General features: G+C 25.5%; 1 protein-coding gene across 4 annotated transcripts in view; it reads left to right on the forward strand.

Annotated features, from left to right (window-relative positions):
- Nucleotides 1–6240, forward strand: part of LOC100202000 (spore coat protein SP65) — a 26068-nt gene extending 19828 nt beyond the window's left edge. For 2 of the 4 annotated variants that reach the window (XM_065788699.1, XM_065788698.1), the window contains one exon: nt 1–6240. This exon is cut by the window's left edge and continues 1031 nt beyond it. The gene's annotated coding sequence lies outside the window, so the exon portion shown is untranslated. The other 2 variants (XM_065788697.1, XM_065788700.1) reach the window with 2 other exon arrangements.
- Nucleotides 6241–8075: the final 1835 nt, after the last annotated feature.

The following is an 8075-nucleotide window of genomic DNA, read 5'->3' on the forward strand; positions in this document are numbered from 1 at the left end:
TATTGTTTAATATAAATGTTGCTTGCTTTTGTTTCTTTTTTCATAATGTGATTTGTAATGAATTATTTTTTTTTGATGATGTGTTATTGTTAAAAATATTCCATATTGTGTTTGTTTTTGATTATTGATTTGACATTGCTGTTGTTTTTAATTCTTAGTTTTAATGTTGCATTGTTGGTTTTAATGTTGCATTGTTGTTGTTTTTGCTTGTTGTTAGTTTTAATGTAACATTGTTGTGGTTTTCGATGTTGGATTGTCATGAACTTCAATTTTGCATTATTAGTTTTAATGTTGCATTGTTGTTGTTTTTGATGTTGAATTTTTACTCTTCATGTTAGATTGTTGTGGTTTATGATCTTGAATTGTTATTAGTTTTAATGTTGCACTATTAGTTTTAATGTTGAATTGTTGTTGTTTTTGATGTTGCTTTTGATGTTTTACTCTTCATGTTACATTGTCGTGGTTTTTGATGTTTAATTGTTAATTTTAATGCTACATTGTTAGTTTTAATTAAACATTGTTGCTGTTTAATGTTGCATATTATTAGTCTTGATGTTTCATTGTTGTGGTTTATGATGTTGAGTTTTATTGTTGCACTTTTAATTCTAATGTTGCATTGTTAGTTTTAATAATGCGTTGTTCGTTTTAATGTTGCATTGTTGTGATTTTTGCATTGTTGTTAGTCTTAATGTTGCCGTTGTTGTGGTTTTCGATGATATTCGTTATAAATTTTAAAGCTGCATTGTTAGTTTTAATATTGTATTATCAGATTTAATGTTGTATTGTTGATATTTTGGATGATGAATTGTTGTTAGTCTTAATCATTGTTGTGGTTTATAGTGTTGATCTCTTGTGAGTTTTAATTTTACATTGTCAGTTTTAATGTTGCACAACAATGTGACAATGTTTGTTTTAATGTTGCATGGTTATAATTTTTTATGTTCATATTTGTTAGTGTCTATACTGGTTTGTTGTTATTTTTAATGTTATGTTGCTTTTAGTTTTGACATTGCTAGTACTTTAGTTGATGTGTGCATTTTTTTTGTCTGACTTTTTATTTGTAGTTATTTTCATGTAATTGTAAATAATACTTGCTGTGATGTTGTAACTTGTTGTTACATTGTGTTGATGTTGTAATGTTTATTGAGATATTGAAATAAATGTCTTTTATTTAAGATATTTTATGTTTTTAACGTTTTTATTTTTGATAATTACTATTTATTGTTTGTTAATAAATTGTTGTAACTGTCGTTCATTGTAGCATTGTTGTAAATATATTTTATTGAGATTTTGTTGAAAATATTGTTTATTAAAATGTAGTTTTAAATGTTATTTTTAAGATTTTGTTGTAACAAAATCTTAAAAATAACATTTGTTGTTATTGAGGTTCCTTGAGATATTTATGTAGCTGTTGTTTCTTGAGAAATTGTTGTAACTGTTGTTTATTATTAAGTTGTTCTAAAAGTTGTTCATTAAATTGATGCAACTATTTCAATTAAAATGTTGTTATATATATTGTTAAAGATATTGATAAAAATATTGTTTGTTAAAGAGTTGTTGTACTTGTTGTTTATTGGAATGTTATTGTACCTGTTGTTAATTGATATGTAGTTATAACTTTTGTTTATTATGTTTTTGTAACTACTGTTTGTTGAGGCTTTGGAATTGTTGTTCATCAAGATATTGTTGCTACTGTTGTTTTTTTAATGAAACTGTCCTAGTTTTTGTTTATCACATTTTTGTTGTAAATGTTTTGAAATGTTGCTGTAAATACTTTTTAATATTACGTTGTTAAGAATGTTGTTTGTTAAAATATTTTTGCAATTGCTGATTATAGTAGTGTTGTTATAACTGTTGTTCATAAGAATAGTTTTGTAGCTGTTGTTCATTGATATCTTGTTGTAACTTTTGTTTATTAAAATATGTTTTTGTATCTGTTGTTCATTGTAAACTTAAGATTGTTGCTTAGTAAGATGTTGTAACTGTTAATGATTGCTGTTGTTGTAAGTATTGCTATGTTGTTATAAGTATTGCTATGTTGTTGTAAGTATTGCTATGTTGTTGTAAGTATTGCTATGTTGTTGTAAGTATTGCTATCTTGTTGTAAGTATTGCTATGTTGTTGTAAGTATTGCTATGTTGTTGTAAGTATTGCTATGTTGTTGTAAGTATTGCTATGTTGTTGTAAGTATTGCTATGTTGTTTTAAGTATTGCTATGTTGTTGTAAGTATTGCTATGTTGTTTTAAGTATTGCTATGTTATTGTAAGTTTATTATGGTTTTGTTACAACTGTTTGTTGAAGCTTTGTTGTAGTTTTTGTTCTTTATCTTTGTTGTAATTGTTGTTCATCAAGATATTGTTGTAACTGTTGTTCATTGAGATATTTTTATAACTGTTTTTTTTTCAATGAAGCTGTTCTAATTTTTGTTTATTAGATTTTTGTTGTAAATGTTTTAGTTGAGTTCTTGCTGTATGTATTGTTTATTGATATGTTGCTAAAAATTGTTGATCATAATAATGTTGTTATAACTGTTTTTCATTAGAATACTTCGTAGCTGTTGTTCATTGATATGTTGTTGTAACTTTTGTTCATAAAAATATGTTTTGCATCTGTTGTTTATTATAAACCTGTGGTTGTTGCTTATTAAGGTGTTGTTGATACATTGAGACATTGTAATTTTGTTTATTAATGTGTTATTCTATCTGCTGTTATATATGGTGTTCTTGTAACAGCTTTTCATCAAGATTTTGTTGTAACTGTTATATTTAGATGTTGTCATAACTGTTGTTCATAAAGTTGTTAATGTAGCTGTTGTTCAATGAGATGTTTTTGTAATTGTTGTTCAATGAGAATGTTTTTTTAATTATTATTAGTTAAAGTGTTTTTGTAATTGCTATTCGTTAAGATGTTGTAGCCTTTGCTTATCAACACATTGCTGTTGATGGTTTTTAAGTGTTCTTGTTTATTATATTGTTCTAACTGTTGTTCATTAGCTGGTAGTAACAGATATGTTGTTGTAACTGTTTATAAGGTGGTTTTTGCATCTGTTGTTTATCTAGACTGTGTTTTTACTTGTTAAGTGTTAATTTTGAAATTTTGTTGTATGTGGAGTCGTAATATTGTTGTACATTCAGTCATAATATTGTTGTATATTTAGTCATGATGTTGTTGTATGTGTAGCCATGATATTGTTGTATGTGTAGTCATAATATTGTTGTATGTGTAGTCATGATGATGTTGTATGTGTAGTCATGATATTTTTATATGTGTAGTCATGATGTTGTTGTATGTGTAGTCATGATGTTGTTGTATGTGTAGTCATGATATTGCTGTATGTGTAGTCATGATATTGTTGTATGTGTAGTCATGATGTTGTTATATGTGTAGTCATGTTATTGTTGTATGTGTAGTCATGATATTGCTGTATGTGTAGTCATGATATTGTTGTATGTGTAGTTGTGATGATGTTGTATGTGTAGTCATGATGTTGTTGTATGTGTAGTCATAATATTGTTGTATGTATAGTCATGATGTTGTTGTATGTGTAGTCATGATGATGTTGTATGTATAGTCATGATATTTTTGTATGTGTAGTCATGATGTTTTGTATGTGTAGTCATGATATTGGTGTATGTGTAGTCATGATGTTGTTGTATGTGTAGTAATGATGTTGTTGTATGTGTAGTCATGATGTTGTATGTGTAGTTATGATGTTGTTGTATGTGTAGTCATGATGTTGTTGTATGTGTAGCTATGATATTGTATGTGTATGTGTAGTCATAATATTGTTGTATGTGTAATCATGATGATGTTGTATGTGTAGTCATGATATTTTTATATGTGTAGTCAGGATGTTGTTGTATGTGTAGTCATGATGTTGTTGTATGTGTAGCCATGATATTGTTGTATGTGTAGTCATAATATTGTTGTATGTGTAGTCATGATGATGTTGTATATGTAGTCATGATATTTTTATATGTGTAGTAATGATGTTGTTGTATGTGTAGTCATGATGTTGTATGTGTAGTTATGATGTTGTTGTATGTGTAGTAATGATGTTGTTGTATGTGTAGCCATGATATTGTTGTATGTGTAGTCATAATATTGTTGTATGTGTAGTCATGATGTTGTTGTATGTGTAGTCATGATATTGCTGTATGTGTAGTCATGATGTTTTTGTATGTGTAGTCATGATATTGGTGTATGTGTAGTCATGATGTTGTTGTATGTGTAGTAATGATGTTGTTGTATATGTAGTCATGATGTTGTATGTGTAGTTATGATGTTGTTGTATGTGTAGTCATGATGTTGTTGTATGTGTAGCCATGATATTGTTGTATGTGTAGTCATAATATTGTTGTATGTGTAGTCATGATGATGTTGTATGTGTAGTCATGATATTGCTGTTTGTGTAGTCATGATGTTGTTGTATGTTTAGTCATGAGGTTTTTGTATATGTAGTCATGATATTGTTGTATGTGTAGTCATGATGTTGATGTATGTGTAGTCATGATGTTGGTATATGTGTAGTCATGATGTTATTATATGTGCAGTCATAATATTGCTGTATGTGTAGTCATGATGTTGTTGTATGTTTAGTTATGAGGTTTTTGTATATGTAGTCATGATATTGTTGTATGTGTAGTCATGGTGTTGATGTATGTGTAGTCAGGATGTTGTTGTATGTGTAGTAATGATGTTGTTGTATGTGTAGTCATGATGTTGTATGTGTAGTTACGATGTTGTTGTATGTGTAGTCATGATGTTGTTGTATGTTTAGTCATGATGTTTTTGTATATGTAGTCATGATATTGTTGTATGTGTAGTCATAATATTGTTGTATGTGTAGTCATGATGCTGTTGTATGTATAGTCATAATATTGTTGTATGTGTAGTCATAGTATTGTTGTATGTGTATTCATGATGTTGTTGTATGTGTATTCATGATGTTGTATGTGTAGTCATGATATTTTACTTGTTATAGTTGTTTAATATTTTTAACTGTTTTTTATTTTTATGTTCTTATTGCAATTTATTTAAATCACTGATATTGATAAAGTTTTGTTAATATTAATTTTGTTGTAATGTAGTTATTTTTATGTTGTTTTTTATACTATTATTGATTGCTATTGCGTTGCTGTCTTATTGTATTTTAATGTTTTTTTACTTGTTGTTATACTTGTTGTAGATTAACTGTTATAACTACATATTGGTCTTTTGTTTGGACTGTTGTTGAATCTTTATCAATTATGCAGTGTAACTGTTTTTTGTTTCTTTTGTCATTATAGTTCGGAAGGTATAGTTTGATGTAATATTTGAGTAGCTGTTGACGTATATATAACAGTTGCAGGCTTTGGAAGATGGAATGGGAAATTTAATTATTGTAGTTCGATGTGAAATGATTGTAGATATTATCTCCTCTAGATGGTTTATTATCAACATTGTCAACAATATAAATTGTCGAGAATGTTGACACGTGGATAATTTTTCAGTTTTTTGTTGTTATAGTTGTTAGATTTTGTTTTAACTAAAAATAATATTTACTCTATTAGTCTTGTAATAACGTTGTTATCGTTTTTACATTACTTGTATTACATTACATTTACTTGTATTGTTTATATTTAGTTTATGTTAATAATTTTGTTTTACTTTTTGTTTATATTGTAATGTTGCTATGAGTTGGTATTTATGTTTGTACTTTTTTATTATATTGTGATTTTAAATTATGATTTAATGTTTTCTATGTTTTAATCACTTTTCATTTGTATTTGTTGTAATTTATAATAATAGTTTGTTTTTATTATATCATAATATGTTTCTATATAATAATTTTGCACTTATATAGTTTTATTCGTTATTATTCCAAGAAATCGCATTAAGTATGTTTATAAATAAACAAGATTATAGCGGATAAATTTATGTACAAGTGATGCTTTTAGATGAATAGAAAGTTTGGCTAATTGTGGCTATCCATTACTTCATTAAATTGAACAGAATAAATAGTGAATTAAATACAATGTTTTACTATACTATGTTGTAAATGTTGTTTGCGTGCGCGTGCGTTCGTGTATGTGACTGTATTTGTGGGTGTATATAAGTATAGAAAAATCTAATTTCATGTATTGTGCTAATATTTTGGAAGATTTTTTATACTTACATTTATATAACAGATTTGTATTTTTTATTAAAAGTTTATTTTCAAATAGAAATATTTCAGAAAGAAATAATTTCTTTGTTAACACTTGTGTTTTTAATGTTGTTTATTTATTTGATTAAATAAAATTCTAGCTTGGCTTATAATAAACGGTCTTTTCCGTAAAAAACTTTTTATTTATTAAACTATGATACCTAGAATATATATATATATATATATATATATATATATATATATATATATATATATATATATATATATATATCATTTAACACTGTGTTTCATCAATAAAGACTCATCAGAAATGAATGACGAAATTTATATAACTTCAATTTATACCAAAAATTAAATTACAGGAAGTCGCAAATGTCTTAACTACTGTAAATTTTCACATATTTGTGGAATATGCTGACACTCTTATAGAAAGAAGTCTTTGGAAATAATTACTTATGGTTTTTTTAGAAAAATATTTTTTAAAAGGGGGACTTAATGTAACTATTATTTAAGCTCATTTATTTTTATAGTTTTTAAGGAGAAACTTATTTTCGTGCCTGCATTTAATAATGAATTTCGATTTTTTGTCTAATAAACATTTTTGATTTGCTTTAATTTGAATTTGGGGTAAATATTAATATACCTATTGTGTATATTGATGATATATATATATATATATATATATATATATATATATATATATATATATATACATATATATATATATATATAACATATATATTCATATATATATATATATATATATATATATATATATATATATATATATATATATATATATATATATATATCATATATATTTATATATACCATATATATTTATATATATCATATATATATTTATATATATCATATATATATTTATATATATCATATATATATTTATATATATCATTTATATATTTATATATGTTATATATAAATATACCTATACAAGATGAAAAAATATATACTATTTCTTTGATTGAAAAAGTTGAGCATTTTATTAAAAGAATTCGTTGGAAAGCCCATTTTTTATTAAAACCAAATACAAACACAGATGACGTATTTAATAATAACCAAGATAATGATAATTATGGATTTAAAACAAAAATTACCCCACCTTTTATACCTGATTTGAAAAATTTTGAAAATGACCTATTTAATTAAAACAATAAAGTTTCGCCCGATAAAAAAACAATTTTCAAACAGAATTAAAGTTAGATGTTAAAAAAAATAAATCAAACCCTAATATTTTAGATTTTGCTGATAAAACAAATAACATTTACCAACTCACAACAAAAAACTATGAAAAAGTTTCACGCGACAATATTACTAGTTCTTATGAGAAAGCCCTTAAAAGTTTTGAAAACGCTATTAATTTAGAAGCGCAAAGTATTGCTAAAAAAATAAACCTTGATAACAGAATCGAATTAACTACCCCTGGCCAAGCCTTCTTAACACTAAAAGACCATAAACCAAATTTTCAAAACAAACTTTCTTGTAGGTTATTGGTTCCCTCAACCAAGTGAGATTAGACATAAAATCAAAACTAAATTGTACAAAATAATAATATTCTTAGAAATTAATTAAATTTGCAACAATGGAAAAATACCACTGATGTTATAAATTGGTTCTCCATAACCGAACATATAAATGACTGTACATTTATTCGATTTGATATTAATGATTTTTACCCTTCAATATCTGCAGATATTTTTTGATAAAAAAATTGAATTTGCAAAAAGTCACACAGTTATTCATGATGAAACAACCAATATAATTAAACATTGTAGAAAAATCTTACTTTATTTTAATAAGGAAACTTGGAAAAAGAAAAACATACATGACTGCTTTGATGAAACAATGGGCAGTTATGACGCAGCAGAGATTTGTGAATTTGTTGGACTATACATTTTAGATTTA

This window comes from Hydra vulgaris, chromosome 01, assembly GCF_038396675.1.
Source record: "Hydra vulgaris chromosome 01, alternate assembly HydraT2T_AEP".
Lineage (NCBI taxonomy): Eukaryota > Metazoa > Cnidaria > Hydrozoa > Anthoathecata > Hydridae > Hydra > Hydra vulgaris.